This window comes from Conger conger, chromosome 14 (assembly GCF_963514075.1).
Source record: "Conger conger chromosome 14, fConCon1.1, whole genome shotgun sequence".
Taxonomy (NCBI): domain Eukaryota; kingdom Metazoa; phylum Chordata; class Actinopteri; order Anguilliformes; family Congridae; genus Conger; species Conger conger.
This window is the reverse complement of record NC_083773.1, coordinates 19,264,096-19,288,347: the sequence shown is the minus strand read 5'-3', so window position 1 is coordinate 19,288,347 and position 24,252 is coordinate 19,264,096. Positions and strand designations below refer to the sequence as shown.

At 45.2% G+C, this 24,252-nt stretch overlaps 1 protein-coding gene across 1 annotated transcript in view; it reads right to left on the bottom strand.

Moving 5' to 3' along the window:
* Positions 1 to 24,252, bottom strand: part of nfasca (neurofascin homolog (chicken) a) — a 99,936-nt gene that overhangs the window by 74,743 nt on the left and 941 nt on the right. Inside the window, exon 2 of the mRNA XM_061220486.1 lies at positions 23,556 to 23,614. The gene's annotated coding sequence lies outside the window, so the exon portion shown is untranslated. The remainder of the gene's footprint in view (positions 1 to 23,555; positions 23,615 to 24,252) is intronic.

The window sequence follows — 24,252 nt, the reverse complement described above, 5'->3', positions numbered from 1 at the left end:
GATTACAAATATGTGATTAGACATTCTTGAATGTTCTTAACTTAACTTATTGTATTCGAAAATTTCTATTCTAAAAATAAAACGCGTTGTTAATGAGAGAGGTCAGAGAAGAAGAAGTAACAAACTGGTCAAAGCTGACAGGAAGGTGACAGTAACACAAATAACCACACATTACAACAGTGGTATGCAGAAGAGCATCTCTGAATACACAACACATAAAACCTGGATAGGTTGGATAGAGGCTACAGCAGCAGAAGACTCAAGTCAAAAAAGAAGTCTAATAAATACCAAATAGTGTATATTAATTGCTTTAGATTCATATTAATTGTATATACAATATAAGTGTTTTTATACAGGTATATTCATATAAATGTGTGTATTGGATAAATATTACAAATAACAGCTGACCTTAATAATAAATAAAACATCAAGCCTGGACCATTTCCCATACAACATTGGAACACCACTGCGACCTTAAAGAGGACAAAACCCCCCACACACACACTTCACCCCTAAATCACGAGACTAATTACGAGAATAAATCACAAAGTTCCTGTGTGCCGGCAAGTTCCACACAAAACCGTCTGCCTGGCAAAGGCACCAGAAGAAGAAAAAGCAGGCAGTGTCAGTATGCTTGCCATACGCAGGACCGGTCCAAGCTAACGTCACTGTTTTATTAAGCTCAGCACAAACAGCACAAAGGCCGCTGTCAGCACTATGCAGCGCAGCGGGAGCGATGGGAGAACACACTCTGTCAGGAAAAGTTTCATTCCGGTCTGAAGAAGATTCACACAGACAGGACAGGACATTCATGTTGACAACCTGTGTGGTGAAAACACACAACATATTTTACGCTCCAACGGCAACATGTAAGCACAGTGCGACATAACACAACAATAAGGACCCCCACCTGCCCCAACACACACACATACGCACACATTAATATTTAATATTTTGTTTTGAATTGCTTTACATTTCATCAGGTGATTGTAACCAATTTGAACAGAGTCTTTAACCTTTCCTCTCCATCTATTTTATTTTATATATCAGAGCTTAGCGCACTCATTGGATGATCCTGCACTTGCTAAATGAAGGTAGAAAAAGTCTTTGTCAATTAAATTTGTCATGGAAACAAAATTGCATTGCCATGACGATGGTGCCATTCTCAGTGGTGAAGCTACAACAATGGAAATAGCCTAACATTAAGCATCAGGACAAAGCAAGCCTGCTTTATATGCTAACTGGAATGAAACACACCACCCAAAAATAAATAAATAAACCTTTGCACCACTCTAATTCAAAACCAAAGAAGGCAAAATCTGTAAAAAAAGAAACCCTGTATCTACACCGCTGTGCGTTTGCAGGTTCCCCCGTTATTCTTCCCGAGAGCTGTGTGCTCAACAAACAAGGCGTCCCTAATTGTACACAACCCATTCTGCATTCTTCATCCCTCCATCTAGTCCGTGGGCTCGGTTGTTGGCAGACGCTAAACAGAAAGCCCCCCGCGTGAAAGAAAAGTCTGTTTTCTCCGTCCGCAGTTTGCAGAACGGAACAAAAGCAGTTAGGTTTCCAGGGCCCAAGCTTCTGGAATCATCCGTCCAGGAGAATCCCAGAGCAAGGAGAAAGCCAGCTCAGGTTCCGTGGAGATTTCAACACAGTGCTGCACTTATCTGTCCAAAAAAGGGTCTTTGGATTACTTCTGGCTTTTCAAAATCAACAACTTTCAACAACTACTTCCAAAAGCGACCACAGCAATGCGTTGGGAGAACAGAGCCTTATTGAAGTTACAGTGGAACATCTTATCTCAAACCCCTTTAAGAGTATTTGGTTTTTGGAATGTGTTCTTTTCTAAATTTCTCTAAAACTCCATTGCTTTCAGTTACCAGTTGTGATTATTATATCAGCATTAGAAAGTTCATTTAAGAACCAATCTCATATTAGTGATCTCAAAGGGTTGAAACACATATAAAGTATAGTGCCCAGGAAACTGTTATCATAGACATATATTTATATGCTGTTTGAATAACAAACCTGCCAAATATCTGAAAGTCATAAGCAATTTTGTGTTCTTACATGTTGTGTTGTGCTGAAATCAGCAACCACGCTTGTGCTTACACACACACACAAGCACATGCGCGTACACATACACACGCACGCACACACACACACAAACACACACACACTGTCCCTGGTCAGAAACAAAGGCCAGCTCTTCCCTTGCTGCAGATTGCTGACAGTAGTGGGTGCTCAGGAATTCTGGGAGTTTGGTGGAAAACGACAACGCTGACAGCTCCCAAACGAGTCACACACACACACACACACACACACACACACCGACATTCCAGCCTGCAAACAGGGGTCCCAGACCAGGACAGGCAAACAGACTGACAGCTAAACAGCCTGCACACAGGGGCTTGTTTATTGGACAGCACGTGATGTGACCACAAGTAAAAAGAAGGGTCGAGAGTGAAGGATCGAGAATCAATATGTAGACCAGTCTTTGTGTGTGCGTGAGGGGGACTTACAATAACTACTATCTATTATCTAATATTATGGAAGAAACCGCCCACACAGATTAGGAATGCCGACTCTCTCCCTCATCGAAATCTCTCTTAAAAACCCATCTTTTCAAAAGGGCTTTTGAGTTTCACTCAACCCAGATCACCTCAGTCACACAAACACTGTTCCTTAAGCTTGTATAGCATTATGTGTACACCATTACTTTTACTGGCTCTGCATATTAATTGTGCTGTAGCTATTAAACGGTTATTATCCGTTTTCTATGGATATGATGATGTGGAAACATTGGGCAGTTTGGAGAGAACAGGAAGTGATGCAAGCATTCTAAAGGTCAGAGAAAAGGCTTTTGAAAGTTTCCAGTGCTGGACCCATCAATATATACAAGAACGTCAGGCAGCTTCTGCTTACTGATTCCTATGGGAACTGCTCAATGCCACATGAAGCCAGTTCACTGAGGGGACCATGTTTGACTATGGGGCCATTCTGTCAGCAGAGCAATGCCAATCCCTGGTCAGACCACCAGGGAGCCCTCGGGTATGGGAGCCCAGAAGAGTCAAAAAGCACTTTGGGGAATCAAAATGGACACATTCTTCTCTAGTGGCACAAAAACATTGAAGTACAAAGGTCCATTCTCAGCTGCAGGATCAGGTGCAATGCTAATTGCGCTGTTTAAAAATTTAAAGCTGGGTTCGCCCACAGTGGAACAGGCTGTGTGTGTGTGTGTGAGAGAGTGAGAAAGAGAGAGAGAGGAGAAAGAGTGAGAGGGATGGAAAAAGGAAGATAATAAGAGAGAGAGGAAGAGAGAAAGAGAGAGCAAAAGAGCGAGAGAAAGAGGTGGGAATAGAGAGCTGATTGTTTTGAGAACTGGTGGAGCGTAGAGGACAGGGAAACAAGCAGGAATGTTTAAACTCACCGCGGTCTCTCGCTCGGAACACAATACCGCGGACAAACTCGATGTTCTGCCACCATTGTCCCGCGTTCACGCTAATCAGCCGCGAGTCGGCCGCTCTCAGAACCGCCACTCATTAGCGACAAACGAACAACTCAATTTCGCTTCAGACAGCAGCGGTTTGGCATCCTGCTCCAAACGCACAATGAAGCGGCCTCGATCTCTCAGCAGCTGAGCACAAAGGACAACCTCGGCGAATCCAGGCACACGCCACCCGAGGATCGAGGATTTTAGGAGATGCGCTTACTTTTTGGAACCGTTTCCTTTCGCAGAGGAAGAGGGGTAAAGAGCGGACTGCGTGAGCCGGTTTGGGAGGGGTGTAATCGATCAGCTCTGTTCTAGGCAGCTGGCGGGTGTGATGAGGCTCCTCTCTGCTTTCAGGACAATCTCACACCCCCCTCTCCCCCCTCCCGCTCACCCCCCTCCCCATGCACCAGACAACACAGCTCCAGGCTCCGATTTAAATTTAACAACACCTCACACCCAACTCTGCACCTGTCCCAGACCGGCCAGTGGAGCCATTCTCAGCTCTGTGGGGACCACAGATGCTCTGAATCAGCCTCGGGACAGGAGACAGACGGTTCAGCATGTCAGTGCTGCACAGAATGCTTCTGAATAGCAAATAACTACGTCCTAACCCTACTACTCCCTACAACACAATAATACATGTTAACACATGCACCCAATGCCTACAGTGTTGAGTGTATTACATACACGGTATTAGAAAATATACATTATTACCACTTCTTCTATTCTTGTCATCGTAAACTGTAGTAGGCTTACATGTAGATATTTAACACTACACACTACTAAGAATGTTTCTGCAGCAGGTGTAGCCAGACAACGTATTAAATTCAATTCAATTCAGTTTTATTTGGAGTGCGCTTTTCACAGAAGCAGTGTCTGTCACAAAGATGCAATACAGAAACAGGGAACAAGATTAAGTAATCCAGCTAAACTCCAGCAAGTGAGGTTAAACACAAAAACAAACAAAAACAAAAAGAGATCTCCCCAGTGGGAAGTGAAACGTATTCATCATGCAGAGCTGCTACTGGGAGGCACAGATGGTCCTGCAGATAGAAGCAGCTCCGCACTCGTTCCTTCTCCTCCTCCGCTGATCTCACGCCATCACGGCCCGGCCTCGCCATAACACACTTCATTTCTTTATGACGAGTCACTTCGTTAGGCAAGTAATTTCGCAAACGTGAAGTAAATAGGTTTACCAATGCCACAGTTATTTATGGTGAATTTATTTTGATAAAATAATATTGGATATCATTTAATATCAGGATCAAACAATTATATTTACAGTTCAGGCAGTTTCTTTTTTATTTTTACAAAAATAGTACTGCACCAATAATGGAATAATTGAAAACCTGTTCACAATGATCTTACTATGAAGATATTAACATTTTCTAACAGTATAAATAATATTTGTCATAAAAAATGTACACAACTTTGTGTTGCCAAACAAGAGTAAACGGCAATTATATCGGTGACTTTGCTGACGACAAATGCTTATATTCCAAATAACCATTAAGTAGGCTTAATCCCTGTGTGGATGTGCACAGGTGTATTACCTGTGGCGGACTGTTCTGCACCGTGGGACTGACACTGGTCAAACAATGCATGGATGGTACAAGTAAGCTATGTGTGTGGATGGTAGACTGGCTGCCAAACTGCAAAGGTTCTCACGATAATCAGACAAATAACATTTTCCTTAAACCCCCTTCACCACCTGTAAGGCACCAACAAGGACAACAAACCTGTACTGTGAAACATGGCTGTCTTAGTGTTTTAGTCTTTGGATCTTTTTCTTTTTCCCTTTCAAGTAGAAAATATTAGCATGTTTTGAGAAGTGAAATGTTTTTACAAATCTTAAAATGAGTCAAATTGTCTTACTGAGATTTATATGCCCGGTTTCACAGACACAGATTAGCCCTAGTCGTAGTCTAAATTCAATTTATCCACACAAGAAACTAAGTTGAGTAGTCCAGGACTAAAGCTAATCTGTACCTGTGAAACCGGCCATATAGGCCGCAATGAGCTGTGTGGCCTGCATTTCCTAAAAGCACCAGTCTGAGCCAGCCTGGGTCTCGAGGGGGGAGGGAGCGTGTGAGTGAGGAGGACGTGACAGACCTGCGCCCCCCCCCCCTCCTCAGCCTTGTTTAAATGACTGCACCATCCCCCCACCCTCGGTGTTTCTGACCCCAGCAGCTCCGGTGCGAGAGGGCAGGGGGAGACGGCAGCTGAGACCAGCCTGCAGGGACTAGCGCACGGCGCGGTAAACAGGCCTAACGATGCCGACACAACGGTTGCTAGGCGACGTCCCCGTGGTCTTCCGCTCTCTGGGCAGCCGTGCTACTCGTCTGACCTGCTGAAACGCTGCCGAGCCTAACGGCCGGAAAAGTTCCCTTCCCAACCCGTTATCAGTCACCTCTGCAGGTCATCAGTGTAAAGGAGAGAGACGAAGAACATGGCAGCCCAAACATCAGAAACAGATGGAATAAACACTGCGTTTCAATAAAAAAAATTATGATGTTGTCAACTTCAAACGCTGGATTGACAGAGTACCGCTGTCAGAACAGAGATCATTATCACCTATGCCTTGGGTGGCGAGGGCTCGGAGAGAGAGGAACATGGAGAAGAATAAATCGAGGGTAATCGGTTACATCATCAGAAATGGCCCTTTTGGGCCTGCGTGCAAGTACGGCGGAGGTGATTTAGGCTCTCGTGGCAGAAGGTCGCACTGCGGTGTGTCTCGGCTCCGGACGCAGGCAGGTTAACACAGCGTGTGAGAGTGGCAGCGCTTCTCAGACTGTTAGCCTGACGGCGAGTGACGATCGCGCTCAGACTGAGTGTGTAGCCGTGAACCCACTGACCCCCTCCTCCTAAGAAAGGCCCAACAGGAGGGGAAGGTCGTTTATTCGGTTAATTTCACGCTGGATGGGGGGGGCCCTGGAGAGAGTGGACAATGTCAGAATGCCTCCCCCCGACACAAACGCACACACACACACACAGACAGACAGACAGACACACACACACACACACACACACACATAGGGGAACAATAGCAGGCAGCTGGACGACAGCACCACGAGGTAGCCCTGCGTGCTTGACACAAACACACTCACACACCAGACCAGCCATCTGCAGGCAGGGCCTCACAAAGCCTGCTGATCAATAACACAACAGCTGAAGAGAAAGAGAAACCATTCACACTCTCACATCATAACTTTAACAAATAAACACTCAGCTTTCTGTAGAGGTGAAGTACAGTACACGTGCAGTTTGGAAAATCCCCAGAGAGTATTTCCAATACATAAAGTTCATTCAACTTTTTTTCATAATGTGCCGCTTACACTCAAAATGAAAGATTTACCACTTTAAACGCAATCATACTGCAGTTCCCATACATTATGGTGTGTGCCTTGTTCAGATCTTTGATTTTTTAAAATCTTTTTCTAATTTAAATGCATTGGTTTAACAATGCTTCAAACTGGAGTTTAGATAGGCGTATGTCCATCCATCCATCCATCCATCCATTATCTTAACCCGCTTACCCTGAACAGGGTCGCAGGGGGCTGGAGCCTATCCCAGCATACATTGGGCAAAAGGCAGGAATACACCCTGGACAGGTCACCAGTCCATCACAGGGCACACACACCATTCACTCACACACTCATACCAATGGGCAATTTAGACTCTCCAATCAGCCTAACCTGCATGTCTTTGGACTGTGGGAGGAAACCGGAGTACCCAAAGGAACAGACAAGGGGAGAACATGCAAACTCTGCACAGAGAGGCCCCGGCCGATGGGGATTCGAACCCAGGACCTTGATGTGAGGCGGCAGTTAGATAGGCGTATATCTGGAAAGGAATTCTCGATGCCTCGCCTTGGTATGTTCTAATAATAACCCACAAAAGGGTTTTAGTTTCCAGCAGTTTCCCTGAACTCGTGTGAACGTGTATCAGCGGTGGAGTAAGAGCTCACTCTGTGGCCGCTGTCTGGTCCCTCAGGTCATCTATCAACACTAATGCCCACTTACAGGCCAAACATTGCACTGCACCCACTAATGCCCCAGCTCTACAGCGCAGGGGCTATAGAGATATGATACTGCAGGCGTGTGATAGTTTAAATCATTTAAAGGAGCTGATTAAACCCCGGCTCTCTCTCGCTCACTCTCTCTCTCCGGGCCCAGAAACAAACTTCAGCTGAGGGGCCAATGGTGCACAAACTGTGGACCTGTGGCAAAGAGTACGAGGAGGAGGAGGAGGAGGAGGAGGAGGAGGGGGAGGTGGGACACAGCCCCTAGTCCCCAGAAACACCTGCAGCCATGATCAGGGTTTCTGAAGCAGTGCTACTCTCCTCTGCAGTGAGGCATGAAACCATGGAAACTAAATGATGCTTCCAGCAGATTAGACATATAGACACGCAGTATGTACATAGTATGTATGGCATGTGCTTCCATATGTATGTATGTATGTCTCACAAATATATCATATAATATTACAAGGAACAAATGCCAACTGCCTTTTAAAATACATATAAAATGTATAAAAAGCCTTATCTTCTTTAAAAAAAAAGTCTCATCTGAAATATTTTCTGCTGCTAAAATTATTATTAATCCCATTACAAGAGAAGAAAACTTGGAAATAATATATAAAATAAGAAAACAATAACCAAACTGGTTTATTTGATTGAGATTGCCATATCTCTGGGGGACAGAGGCGTTTACCCCTGGAGTGCTGTTGCTAGGTACTGGATGATCTTCTTGTTCTCGGAAACACTCACAGAACACCCTCAATGTTCAAACAAAACAACAAACTGTCTGGAACACCCTGTCCCGTTCTCAGAGTCTTTATAGTTTACCTTATACAATGCCAACCATTTACCTTAGACAATTTCCACTCAATACGTATCTCAGTGAACCATGAGAAAGGTCAGGGCTAGCATCTAGATGTGAAACAAGCTTTTACACAGATGACTTATTACATCGCTGCAAGCAAATGGCTGTATGTCACATAATGTATTAGCTTTGCAGTGTAGTTGCAGTGTAGGAGGTGAATTAGTGCAATGCTCGGAAATACAGCACATTGGGACTGTGGAATTAGAAAAAAACTAATTAATTCTCGTTTGAGCTGATCTAAAAATCAATCTCCACACGGTAGGGGAGATTCAGTAGTCTTAGCTTTCTCTAAGTGCGCAAATACAAATGTACCGTTAATGTACTGCACTCACGTAAAAGTTGACATTTCGCAAGACCGTCAACTGACATTAGGAACTGGCATTACCATTTAAATGAGGGCATCGGATAGGTCAGTTATAACATGAGGCCGTTATGCAGGGATTTACTGTACAATTATTTATGAATTTTCTCATGTCTGTAATATTACACGCTATGAACACAATGGGATCGCTGTTCCATCAAGGTCGCTGTTCCATTTTGCCGCGGGGCAAGTTTTGGGTTACGGATGCTAATCTACGGTCTATGGCCCACCGCGGGCTCGGCAATTAACGAAAGCAGTCAGTTTGGCGGTAATGAAGCAAGATGTGTGCGGAACAGAACCAGGCCGCCAATCCCGCCATGTTTCTGCGCGCGGAGGTAGTCTGCTGACCTACATGCATCAGCCAAGGAGGGCTGCAGGGCTGCGGCTATTTTTAGACAAACAGAATTTCACTCACGAAAAAGTGGCCAGTAAATAGATGAAAACGCCAGACTCCAGTGTAGCTGTCGGGTGTGTGAGTTTTTCCATCGCAATCAATGGCAGATGCCCACAGCCATATGCCGTTACCACGCTCCCCCTAGACCTCTCCTTTTACTGCCGAAAAATATGCCGGTGAAATTTTTATGACCGAAACAAATTCAAATCATTGCTACGCTCACCCCCTCTTGAATTGCAGACAAAACGGCCATTGTGTTCACCGTTCAAGGCATTTCTCCCCAGACCCCAGAGTTATCTTAGCGATAATGACGTACAGTTCCGAGGGGGCTTGAAACCCAAGCATTTCCACAACGTAATCGATGGAGCAATCATGGTCAATTTCGACTGTGCATGGGCTAAATGGCTCGTATCAATCATCCAACATGGCCCCATAAATCTTTCATGAGAGCCCATCTTCTCTGTTACTAAGCCTCCGTCTCGAGGTTATTACGGCGAGAGACACCCCGCGCCCCCCCATCGGCCGGCCTAACACGCCACGCTTCCCTCCCAAACGCCGAACCCCGACATTTCACTCCCGCCTGTTACGCCTCATTAATCCATAATCATACGGAGACGTTTTCTCATGTTTATATTGACTCCTCGCCCCAAACGGCAGCATGTGGACCAATCAGATTCGGCCCCAGACGAGCTTCAGACCTTGACTTTGGAAACGTCTTGCGACAGGCGTGACCTTTGTGAGATGTGAACTTTCACAGCTCACTCATCGTGGATGAAACACGACCGTGTCCTTTAGCAGGCCCGGTTACCCTGACAATGGGCCACTGCGTACCCCCACCAATCAGGAAAGCCAATTACAGCCAGCGGTCAGCCATCAGCAGACATGATGCTGGGCAGATGCTAATTAGCTTCACAGTGAAGGAGCTCCCGTCAAAGTGTCAACTCTTACTGTTCCTCTCCATCCAGAAGCATCTAATCACACTGTTCAGTGATCCACAGTAATTAAACCAATTAAACTTGTTAAAATAAAACATCCAGTGAAATACTGAGGCTTCATCAGCAAGGAGCTCTGAGGACTACCATAAAGTTCAGAAGACACTTTCCATTTAATGGACAAAGGGAGCAGATGTTGGCCTACTTACTCGTCATAAATCATACACACAGATACACAGACACACACACACACACACACACACACACACACACACACACACACACACACAAGTTTAATGGGAAATTTCTCTTCAGAGTAACAGCAACAGTTCTCTGGCCTTTTCTTACTGAATACAATCAGCAGCAGATGAGATGAGCATGTTGAGGTGTCTCCAAGTTCTACTTAAAATCCACCCTCAGTTCATTGGTTCAGTTTTGTGAAAGCAAACAGATGTAATGCACTTTAATGACATCTGTGCAAAGTGAAGACCTCCGGTTTCCCCTCAGATGTGACCTAATGAAATCTCAGAAGCTGAACACTTTAACCCATTATGGACTAAGGCACCCTATATAAAACCCATAGAAAGGCCAATGCATTTCAACGGTCATGTGTCTTCAAAAACGTATGTGTCTTCATGTGTCGTATGATAAAATACAATGCTGGCGTCGCATCAGTCTCTCAACGGAGATCTGTTAAGGGAGGTGTGACGTGAAGGCTGCATCTACAGAGTGGCTTCTCGGGGTGGACTTTGTGGTGAATTCTAACGTCAAATGTCTGATGGAGCCTGAGGACTCTTACGAGTGGCACAGATGCACGGGAGTTTAATCAGACCTTTTTCCTTGAAAAGTGAGCAGCCTACATCTGCGACAGAAGCTTTACGATCTCCCGGCATCTGTGCGGTCTGTCGAGCCTCAGCGTTGAGCGCTTTGGCTGAGGAAGCCCTACAGAAGAGCTGCAGCTCTCAACGTCTGGAGCCATATAACCCCGCTCCCAACAGGGGGTGAAGACCTCAACGTTCCTCTTCAATGTCGATCATAGAAATATAAAAACCCGATTACATTTTTGATTTAATACAAGCCCATTTCTTGAGGCCAGAAAGGCTGCAAGCTTCCATGCCCCAAGGGTGTAATTTATGGGGAGGACAAGGGGTTACAACCCCCCTATTAATACAGCAGGATGAGGAGATAGATAAAATGAGAAAGATTATTTCATATAATAATGATGGGGATTTCATGTTGAGAATGGGATATTCTGATCAGTAGCCTTAAGTATGTATTATCCACATAGAATTCACCAGAAATAATCATCTCACAGCTGTTCTTTTAAAAAATATTATTCCGCGGGGCATGACCCCAGACCCCCTAGAGGGTAACAGTTCAACTTACACCCCAGCATTCACCTCTGCACTGACTGAAAGCCAGCCTTGTCCAAATCAGAGCACTTGCGTACTATTGCGCACACAAGTGATATACAAGTGGGATATAACCAGCGTACGCTGTAGTATGCAAGTGCACCGATTCAAACATGGCTCAAATCTCACTCTTTCATCCTGTCCAATCACTCCTTTCTCATCTTCCCTCTTTCTCGCCTCCTTCCCCAATGGGAGTACAGCTCTTCTGTTTTCCACATATGGCCAAGTCTTCAGGGGTGGCCAAAAAAGAAAAAAAAGAATGGAAACCCCCCCAAAAAAAAATCGACCTTCAGCCACAAGTCACACTTACACCCACACAATCGAAGTGAAACGTCCACTCCCCATCTCCTTAATGCAGAAGGAACAAAAACAAACTTCAATCAAAAGGGACAATGTTTTTTTTGCTAGCTCCCCCCACATTTTTTATTTATTACCCCCCCCCCCCCCCCGGCCCTTATTTTTTCCTCTTTTGCCCCACTTTTCTGAACAATGGCCAAGGGGGGGGGGTGGTGGGGGGGGGCAGCCCACGGGGGCAGGAGAGGGCGAGTTTAAATATCAAAGGGCACAATGAACGCCCCCAGAACAGCCTTCAACCCAGCCTCCACTGCCCATCTGCTGGGGGAGGGGGAGGGGGAGGGGGGAATAGGCTAACTCAGGGCTAAGGAGGAGTGTGCACGCTGCCAGACAGTCTCTCTCTCTCTCTCTCTCTCTCTCTCTCTCTCTCTCTCAGACCCGCACTTTATCACTGTAATGAGGTGTGCTGCTGGGCCTTACTCGGTCAGCTGTGGAGCACCAGCACCCTCTCTCTCTCTCTCTCTCTCTCTCTCCCTCATTCTCATTCTCATTCCCTCTCTTTCTCTCTCTCCCTCTTTCATTCTCCTTCTCTCTCCCTCTCTCATTCTCCCTCTATCTCTCTCATTCTCTCTCTCTCCCTCCCTCCCTCCCTCCCATTCTCCCTCTCTCTCTCCCTCCCATTCTCTCTCTCTCTCTCTTTCTCTCTCTCCCTCTCTCTCTCTCTCATTCTCTCTCTCTCCCTCCCATTCTCCCTCTCTCTCCCTCCCATTCTCCCTCTCTCTCCCTCCCGCCCATTCTCCCTCTCTCTCTCATTCTCTCTCTCCCTCCCATTCTCCCTCTCTCTCTCTCTCCCTCTCTCATTCTCCCTCTCTCTCCCTCTCTCATTCTCCCTCTCTCATTCTCCTTCTCTCTCTCCCTTTCTCATTCTCCCTCTCTCTCATTCTCTCTCTCTCTCCCTCCCTCCCATTCTCCCTCTCTCTCTCCTCCTCTCTCTCCCCCTCTCCCTCTCATTCTCCTTCTCTCATTCTCCTTCTCACTCTCCCTCTCTCATTCTCCCTCTCTCTCTCTCTCTCCGTCCCATTCTCTCTCTCTCTCTTTCTCTCTCCCTCCCATTCTCCCTCACTCTCTCTCCCTCCCATTCTCTCTCTCTCTTTCTCTCACTCTCTCACTCCCTCTCTCTCTCTCTCTCTCTCTCATTCTCATTCTCTCCCTCCCATTCTCCCTCTCTCTCCCTCCCGCCCATTCTCCCTCTCTCTCATTCTCTCGCTCCCTCCCTCCCATTCTCCCTCTCTCTCTCTCTCCCTCTCCCTCTCTCATTCTCCCTCTCTCTCTCCCTCTCTCATTCTCCTTCTCTCTCTCCCTTTCTCATTCTCCCTCTCTCTCTCATTCTCTCTCTCTCCCTCCCTCCCATTCTCCCTCTCTCTCTCATTCTCCCTCTCTCTCTCCCCCTCTCTCTCCCCTTCTCTCATTCTCCTTCTCTCTCCCTCTCCCTCTCTCATTCTCCCTCCATCTCTCTCTCCCTCTCCCTCTCCCTCTCTCATTCTCCCTCCATCCCTCTCTCTCCCTCTGTCATTCTCTCCCAAAAACAACCCCCCCCCCCCCCACTCCTCATTTTTCTTCCTGTGTTATTTCTGCTGGGATGATGAGCATCCATTGTGCGCTGAGGGACAGGACAGATGTGGACTGTGAAGAGAGAAAATAAAAAATGACTGCCGTGTTTTTCGCCAAACACGGCCGGTGTGGGACAGCAGTCGCACGGGGAGGTGTGGAGAAATAAGATTTTATTATTTCATTCTTTTTTTCAAGTACAATGCCCTGCAGCCATATGAAAAGGATGGAGGGGACAAGGAAATCAAACAGAAAAGGAAGACATTCTGTCCTTGTTTATAAAAGAATAACAGGAAAGAGGATAAGTCTAAAGCAGACTTCACTCATTTAGGAAATTACAGTCTAAACCAATAGAAATTAATTCCTGGAAAAACACCAGGCCAGAACATACAGATCCTTTGTTCTCCAGCCATTCATTTTTTTTTTTTTTTTTTAAATGTGAGCTTCACATGCAGGTCTCCTGATAATATCAGTTATTACAGACCAAACCCCCCCCTCTCCCTGCACAGACTATTCCACCCCAGCCCACTCCGTCCCCCAATGCCAGATAACGCTGCACTGTCAAAACTCATTTTCTCCCCTTGTAGACACCTTTTTTGGGGGTTTGACTCCGAGGTGTCCAACGCCGTTTAATGCCTCAGGGTAGAATAAAGAGAGCCCGTAGTTAGCGCCCCACCCCCCTTCCCCCTCGTCCATCAAAGACGAAGAATACATCATATCAGGTGACATCTGTATCACTAATTTAGTCAGGGCGATATCGATCCCCGATCGGCACACACAGGAGCACTCTTAATCGATGCGCTGAGCAGGGCAGAATGGCCAGGCGGTTAGCAGGCGAGCAGGAAATGCTTCACGACTTTTACATCGAGCCCTCGAGACGAGCTGTCAGCCCGCTTTAAGGCCCGTGACCCTGAAACAGAGCGTGCCCTGACTTTGGGGGTCAGAGGTCACCTCGCAGGAAGGAGACACCCATACAAAGACAGACGTGTCAGACCTCGTTGGAGTGGTTTGTTTCCAGAGTGTGGCGGTTTGGGTAAACAGGGGCGTCCAATCGTGTGTCATGGAGGGCAGCGAGTACTAATGTGTTCATGTGGTCCTCAGCAGCTTCCACTCAGCTGGGGAAGTCGTAATTACGTAATTAAGTATTTTATTTCCAAAATTTATTTCCCTCGTATAGAACGCTTTGCTGACATGAGTCTGCTGGGTAGTAGCTCTAATCACCGAATTCACAGTAAAAGTCACAATAAACAGAAAGAAAAAAATGGTATACAACCAATACTACGTGCTAACAAAGAATACTAAATACGAACATATACTATATATATACACAACTCGCAAATGGAATATTTCCAACAGCACATGAACGCAGCATAAACAGGTTTCCATTCCAACCAATCGCCACACCTGCTGATTTCACTAATTAGCACACCTTCAACCAAAGGGGAGGGATCTCATTAGTGCAGTCAGCAGGAGGAGTTGGAATGGAAGGTGGTCGGGATGAAAGCCTGCATTCTCTCCACCCTCCATGGCACATAATTGGGCACCATTGGGCTGAACTATCATGAGAGACAGAGAACTGGAGCAGATCAAACCTGAGATGGGGGGGGGGGTTACTGGCGCCGACGTGCAGCCACACCCGCGCCACGTATCCATGACAACCCCACCTGACACACGCACCTGTGCCCTTAAGTGTGCCTGAGGGAGCAGTGCCCCTGGCACTTTGAAAAGCCAACAGTGAGGTACGCGGGAGAAGCAAGCCCCCGCCTGACAAAGACAACACTCCTGACTCCTGCGGCTAACAAAAGCCTTGTACATCAAACAGGCTCACCAAGCCAGGACAAACCACAGAAATAATTAACCAGAGGCACTGACCTGAACCAGCCCCAGAGAAGATTGGGCATATTCACCCACATTACAAAGGGCTCCTCACATGTGGTTCACCTTATGTGGCTCATGTATTTTACAATATTTCTATGAGGTTTTTGATAGATAGAATGCGTAGTAGTAGCAGCATTTACTTATTTAAAAATAAAAAAGATTTGAGCTATACGCTGAAAGATTTGTTTTAAACCACGCAACTCTTTTAGCTCCAGTAATACTGGAATTACTCACCATTATTTACATCTTTACCAGCTCATACTTCATCTCATTAGAACTGTGGTTTCCCCAGAAATTTGTCTAGGTTTCACTGCACTAATGTAATGTAGTGTGGCAGTGTACTACAGTATATGGGTTAGAGAACAGGGCCCCATCCACTCAGGTTTGATTCCCAGGTGAGACACTGCTGTTGTACCCTTGAGCGAGGTACTTAACCTGAATTACTTCAGTAAGATATCCAGGATAAATGGATTGCATGTCCAAATGTAATCTGGGCAAGTCGTTCTGAATAAGAGCATCTGCTAAATGCCAAAATGTAATGCGATATAATGAAATGTAATTTACACTAATTATAAAACAGATGCATATTAATAATACACCACTGCCTCACTATTAAACGGTACTAACAAACCAACAGCACAAGATGCATTTAATACACTCATTACCAAATTAAAATACTTTTTTTTACTTTAATTTGTAATATATTTATCTGCTGTTCCAGTATTATCTCAAGAACTAGGATTCAGGTGGGGAGCGATAAGCCCCTCCCACAGTCGTCATGTGACAGGGTCTTCTGGGTCAGCTGTGCCATCTGGACCCTTTATGACATCACAAGTATAAAAAGCCAATCAATTCCAGCGGACCTGGATCTAAACTTTAAAATGGATTCAGTGAAATGACTTCACCCATCGACAGCAAAGGTCAAGAGAAGGCCAACGTCGAGACGGCATATTGAGTCTAATGCAATCTAATCACAATTTATGCTAAGCTCAAAATGTAATTTTCTGCCTAAGGGCATAAACGACAGTAATTCAAGAACACCACATTGCCATTTCTTTTTATTAGTTTCAGAGGAAGACGTTAGTCTTTCCAGACAACAGACACAGTATTAACATTGTAGATATCTTGCCCAACAAAACAGGAAAAAAAAGAATGCACATGCAACATCAAAATTCTGGTTAGGTCCCACAGTGGTTGGCCAACCCAAAGTTTAGCCCACACTTGTACCAGACCAGTTTCCAGTTTTTTAAATAGGCAAAGATGAAAAATCATGATCTATAGGATCAGGGTGTATGTGCGCATGTGTGTCTGTATGAGCGAGTGTCCGAGAAAGCACACACATATAGCAGATCTCCAGCACCATAATGAAAGCAGGAACAGAAGTGAAACTACGGTAGACTTGTACTAACAAATCTCTAACCTGGCCTCTCTCGACAGGTGCCCCAGGTGTGAGAGCAGGCCAAAATGAGCTTTGCTGGCAGAACGCTGTAACCAGACCGCAAGAGATGGCCCCCTGTGTGTATCACTCGCGAGCATGATGGCGCTCTAAGTCCGTTACTTTGATTTGTGTTGACTCAAGCTTTACTGTTGTTGTCCGAGTCCGAGCTTTCAAAAGGTTGAGACATGACAGCGACAAAAAAAATAAAAACTCCATCCATCCCATTGTCTCGGGGAGTGCCGTTCTTCCATTGGCCTTTGAAGCAGGGCATGAAAAACAGAGATGCTGGTAAAAGGCAATAGATTCATTGTTCTCCGTGCCTTTATGCCCATATGAAAGCCAGCGCACGGACACGCGAGAGATCAAAGACACAAAGAGGAGTGTGGCGCTAAAGTACACTCCTCTGTGAGCTCAAAGGACTCTCTGACATGTTTGCGTCAATGGCCATTGTGTCGTTTTGGGACGTCCAGCAATCGACACTCAGGCAGGCGCTGCTCCCTGGATGAAGTCGCTCTTTTTCAATATTTATTCAGTCAAACTAGTGAGAGTCTTTCTAATCTGGGAATTGAGGGAATAAGTTAGTAGGCCTATGTGATTAGCTTGAGTATGATTTCCCTTTTCATGTCACATACGTGAGTAACAATTAGCCAGCGATGTGTTAGGAGCAGCCGCAGTTGGTGAGCTGAAAACTGGCACAAAACTTTCCTTTAAACTGATTATTGGTCCCATCCTGTTTTCAGTCATTTAGTCAATACAGCGACTAAATCACAATACAATCAGATATAGCCAGCTCTCCTCAGTTATTGTAGGCCATCAAGTGAATGTTACAATTACTTTTATTTGCATTGCAAAATTGTGCACATATTTTATCAACATTATGTATCGGTTGGATACATGTAGACCTCTTCCTTCCTGTGCAGAATATTCATGTGGACATTTAAATAACCAGTTTTGTTATTGGTGGTTACGCTGAAAGCTAATGTGGTAGGTAACAGAGCAGTGATTGTTTTGGTAAGTGTACTCCGTGCTTAAAATTGACGTTTCTAAATTGAATTTATCATTTAATCATTTAATCTCCCTAACACGAGGTGAAGAAGGTACGTGCTACTTGCCAATTGATTTGTCAGATCATCGGCACGCTTGTTACTTAAGGAAAATGAATGAAAACAGGCTGAAATCAATGATTACTTTAATACAAATCGCTTTTGTGCTCCACCGAATTCCAGCTCACCAATCTCCAATGCTTCAGAGTAAACTGGGCTCACATAAAACAAGAAAATGACTTTTCATTCGGTTTACCCTGGTAAAATAATTCCCAGGATATCTAAAGATCCTAAATGGATCAAGAATGGTTCCACCAAGATCTTTAAAAATCCTGCGAAGATCTTCAAAGATCCTAACTAAGATCCTTAAGAATTCCAAAGAAGATAATTAAAGATACTAACTAAGATTAAGGATATTGGCAAAATCCTAATTAAGATTATAACCAGGGTAGGCATATGGTTCAGATTAATGTTAAGGGCAGGCATTGTGATGTAAGCTTTCCAAACAGCAGTCTGTGGCCTGGAGCCTCTGACACAAGATCCACCCATACTGCAGCATCCATCCGTCTCAGACCACTGATCTGGGATCAGGATGAAGTTCGATGTTTGGAATGCATCCAGCATCTTTCTAGATTACTGCACCCCCTGGGGGCTCAGACTGGAAGTGCAGGGCCTGGTTCTGGTGGAGGCAGAACCTCCTGAGTCAGGACTGTCTCCGCTCAATGAAACACCCCACCATGAAAGCCGGGCCATCAAAGCCCATCCAGCTCCATGGAGCACAGCCAAAACAGAAGAGCAAACAGCACCTCTTCAGGGAATGCTGGAGTATCTATAAAAATAGAGTTTGGAGATGAGCAAAAAGGACTGCAACTGGAGATTTTCAGAAAAACAAGGGCCTGATTTGAGAGAGAGAGAGAGAGAGAGAGAGATTGGGATATATTTCTGTGAATGGGAGAGTGGAGGATATGAGCTGCCCTACTTTCTGTGCACAACAGTAATCACGCTGGCGTGGCTGTACAGCGTGAGGAGCCTGGAGGCTACTGCCATCCAAACTGGGAAAGAGTATGCATACATGCTGTACCTCTGCAAACGTGTGTAATCGCACAGGTACTGATCCAAGCAAAAAGTAAAGGACTCTACCAACAACATTTCCATACAGCATCCATACAAAAATACGGTATAAATAGCCAACACTCAGTGAACACTTTACGTATTTATGTATTAGGTATTATAAGACTTATTTTATAAGACCTACTGGTCTGTTGCTGCTGTAACTTCAAGGTTTGGCTAGTTGTGTGGTCAGAGATGCTAATTCTGCACACCAGCATTGTAATGTGTGGTTATTTGTGGTTACCTGTGGTTGCCGTCTGGTCATTCTCCTCTGACCACTCTCATTAACAAGGTATTTTTGCCCAGAGAACTGCCACTAAGGCAATGTTTGTTTTGTTTTTCGCACCATTCCCAGGAGATCAGCAGTTTCTGCAATACACAAACCACCCTGTGTGGCACCAACAATCATTCCACACTCAGTCACTTCGATCACCTTACTTCCCCATGCTGATATTCAGTCTGAACAGCAACTGAACCTCTTGACCATGTCTGCAGGCTTTTATGCACAGAGTTGCAGCCCCACGATTGGCCGATTTCGATATTTGCATTAATGAGCGGGCGCACAGGTGTACATAATAAAGTGGTCACAGAGTGAGTTTATATATCTCCCAGCTTTTAATCTCATGCCAAGTGAACAGGGGAGAGGAGTCGCGGGGTTTTCTAATGCCGTTTTAATTACAGGCCCACTGTGCTCCACCCTGGCACAGCCGTGGCTCCAAACGCAGGGCGACCGGGCTGACGAGGTGCCAGGGACGCGGGCCCCTATAAATCAGCCATATGGCACACGGCTCTGAGTGGGGCGGAGGCAGAGCAGCTGCAGAAGGATGCTGACGCTGAAGGGCTGTGGGGGGCACAGACGTGACACGACCTTTCAACTGCAGGAGGACACACACACACATGCACACGCACACACGCACACACACACATGCACACACACACACATGCACACACACACACACGCACACACACACACACACACGCACACACGCACACACGCACACACGCACACACGCACACACACGCACACACGCACACACGCACACACACACACACACACATGCACTCACACTCACACACATGCACATAAGCTCACACACATGCACATAAGCACACACACACACACACACACACACACACACGCACGCACATAAGCACACACACATGCACATGCACATCAGCACACTCACACACACACACACGCACATAAGCACACTCACACTCACACACATGCACATAAGCTCACACACATGCACATAAGCACGCTCACACACATGCACATAAGCACACTCACACACACGCACATAAGCACACTCACACACACACACATAAGCACACTCACTCACATACACACACACACAAACATATGCACACACAAAACACACACATAAACACAAAAATATATATGCACGCATACACACACATACATTGCATGCAAACACACACACACAACTCACACAAACACGCATGTAAACACACACACAGACACACACTGACAAAGCAAAGAGTAACTAAAAGCAAAAACAAAAGGAAAAGAACAGCAGCTTCTCTTTTGCATGTCTTGCAGTCTTTATGCCTCAGGGGCTGTCCAGTGTGGGACAGATAGACAAGAAAGGTGCCACGGGTAGTACAGCACTACTAATACTACGCAAGAGACCAGAGCCAGACACATTAAAGCACACATGTAGGGCTTCATTAGCACAACGATGATTCAAAGTTAATTACCAACATCTACTGTAGACCTGACTTCCATGACATTCCTGAAGCTACAACTGACTGTGGGGTGCTTCTTCACCATATCTCTGGAAAATTCATATGTGGTATATGCTAGTTTCCACCCGGTTAGACAAAAGGCAAGCAAGGATTCAAGAACAAAAAGCTGTCAGTTCAGTGATCATTGAGACCGAACACCTGTGATCAAATTACGCTGCGTAGCCTTGCACATAGACCGTGCCAATGCAAGACAATAAGCGCAACACAAAGGGAGAATGACATGTCATCATCTTTGCTGACCAATCAGAGGGTCCCCCTCTGCTGTAACCCAGTGCCTTACAGAGGTCACATGCTTATCATCATTAAACATCATTTTTGGCCGCCATCTTTAATTCATGGTGCAAAGTTCCTTTTTTGTGGGGTTATTTTCCACAGGAGAATGAGGGTGTTGACATGGGTTCCAAGCTGCTCTATAGCACAGTCAATAATTCAAAATGGAAGAAAGTCTCTCTGTGGACATGACTTCAGACTGCAAGCCATTATGAGCTCAGGCTGCTGAAAGATGAGGCATTTGTTCAACCAGAACACAGCGGGTCTCCTTACCAGTGAAAGAGTTTATCCAGGACATATGCAAGTTCCATATAAATGGTGTATGACCACAAATACTCTAAAACAGGGATGCAGGCCTACATATCCATTCCATGCTAGAAATATTAAAGTGACACCAACAAGAAAAGATGTGATACTTAAAGATTATTTGTAGTGTTAATGACAGGGAAAGATTAGTCACATAGCATAAATTCTGTTACACATGACCTTTTTTGGACTGCTCCAGTGCCAAATAAGTCATGTAATCTAAATAAAAGTCCCATCAACTTTGGTCAAAAAGGAAGACTCTTAATACTGCTTCTGTAGCAGTGATGGGCCTTGTGACCTACTTAGCTTGAAAAGGAGCCGTGTTCAATTAAATCTCTTCACCAACTAGCATAGGGACTTTGCATATATTAGTATCTGTGCTACTGACATGAAACTGTACAGTATGTGCCATGAAGAGGTCTCGGTGTGTGCACGCATGTGTGTATATGCGCATCATGTGTCTGTGTGTGCGCGCATGAGAGTGCATCTATAGTTGTGTATCCATCTTCATGTGTATGTTTGTGCAAATGAGAAACTTTCCATATTTATGCGTGTCTGCATATGCGTGTATGCACATCTGTATTTGTGTATGCGTTTGCGCATGAGTGTGTCTGTATTTCTGTGTCCTCATACACAGGTGTATGCATTTGTGTGTGTGCGGATATGTGTGTTTGTGACTGTGTGTGTGTGTGTGTGTGTGTGTGTGTGTCTGTGTATGCGCATGAGTATGCGTGTGTGTATGCGTTTGTGTGTGTATGCACACGTGTGTGTGTGTGTGTGAATATGTGTGTGTGTGTAAGCATGCGTGCGTATGCATGTGTGGTTGTGTGTGTGTGCGCGGGCATGTGTGTGTGCAACTGTGCGCGACTGTGTGCAACTGTGTGTGCGTTCGCGTGATTTCTCATTTCACTGGATACCTGGGACAGCTGCTGGCTCACCCAGCTCCAGCTCGGCCCCCAATGTGCTGAGCAAGCAGCCCTGCGGTGGTCTGATCCAATGCCCTTCTTTCTGTCTCTGTGGCAGCAACACCTCACCCTGAGCCAACATCCACACAAAGCGGCCATGTCTGAGCACAACACAAAACTCTGACACGTGATGTGCTGGTTTAGCACTGCCAAAGATCAAATGCTACACAATTGCTACCAGGTCAACTGCAACAAGCTTTGCTGGTTTAATCCCCCAGACCAACTGGAACAGAAAATGCTTATTTCATAGTTAGCAGTTTCCTTTGAAATGTAGTTCTGTGGTCAGCTAAGCACATGACAATTTAGCCAGAATACTATTCATTCATTCATTCATTTATTTCCATGAGCAAGGATGTGATATCAAAACGTGAGAGGCTGCTAAGAAACATTGTTAAAGCAGTATAAAACGCTCAATCGCTACATTCAACGGGAACAGCGGAGAAAGCGTAAAAGATGTCACTCCAGGCAGCGGATTACAGTGACAGTGCACTTACACGTCTTTGACGCGATCGCTGAAAAGCACTTTCCAAAGTGGCACAGTGTTTTGCTCCCGGCCGTGGGCTACTGCATTGGCCTACTCCAGCACCACATCCTGAGTCTCCTGTGCTGCCAATACAACTTGGAGGACGATGGAAGGATGGAAATGTCCCGGGCCTTATAATGGATCTCTAGCACATTCACGAGTACATATTTATTATTCATGCCGTTTACATACACCAGTGACATCGCAGAAATACTAATCTCTCATCTGCGCACGAGAATACCTGGAATAGTTAGTGTATTCCCTACCAGGACTATACATTTAACCTTACGAACAGACGTTCACTCGTTTCGCTGGATGAAATGTCACAAATAAACAACCCGGATGATTTCGTTTCACACAAGTACTTTACAACGCGAACCGGTTTAATGATTTCACTATTTCCCCATGATGAAAACCTGCAGCTACCGGCCTCAAAACACGATTTGTAAACCTTGCACATTGTAAATGAAAATTAACATTCGTAATTTTGCAGAGCTTCACGGTTACTCAATCTCGTAAACGTATATACATTTGAAACTATCTCTCGTAGGCCAAAAGACAAATAATAATTCATTCTCTTAAAATCTGGCCCTGCTTATAATTTGCGCAGAGCAGCAAAAACGACACCGCATCATTCAGCGATGCGCAGAGGGCTGGGAAGCGCGTGTCAGCTGCACCCGGTAACCACCGCGGCTTTTATAAACATCATATGATATCTGCTGAAATTCTGGCTTCGTAGAATCGTTTAATCTCTAATGTCAAAGTGTACTTGCGTGCTTAATATTTGGACACGCCGCGGACTGAGCCAGCAACACCAGATGCACAAGCAGGTAGCTGCTATTATTAGACAAGCAACTAAGATAACATCTTACCGGTTCTGTCGCGGCTGTAAACTCCCGTAGGTCAAGAAGTGTATTCCTTCTGCTTGGCGCTGTATGTTAGAGAAAAACACAAATTGTATGTGTTATTTTTCTTTTAGTGCGGTGTAGCACTCCCGTTTAATTCTGTCCTGCGCCTCTCTCTCTCCTTCTCTGCGCGGAGCCGCAGTCGCTTCCCTCAGCTGAGCGCGCACCCGGTACCCAAGCCCGCGCCTGTCCTCGGTCACAGAATGTGTGTGATTTGGGAAAGGCTGGACAGGTGCGAGGATGACAGCCAGCAGAAGGTTTTTACTGTCAAAATAAATAACTAAATACATGAGGAAATACAAATACATTTTTTAATACATTCATTCATAATTCATAATATACATTGCAAAACAAATCTATGATTTAGCCTGATAAATATATGCATAACATGATGGTGGTTCGAATGTTTTCTTTTTTAGTGATTTCGTTTATATTTTTCTGTTCACATGTAAAGGCATATACTATTGATCGACAAATGACTGATCACTTGGTGAATGTGAACAACTAGTTGATCAGAATTGTGATATTGTTGTATTCCTGCCATAATCTGTAATGACAAATGTTTTGAGTACTTGTAAATTGCTTTGTTGTACAGGCAAGAGAATAAGTAAGTCGGAAATAAAGATAGTGGGCAAGGTAGCCAGATTGGTGCATTTTTTTATGT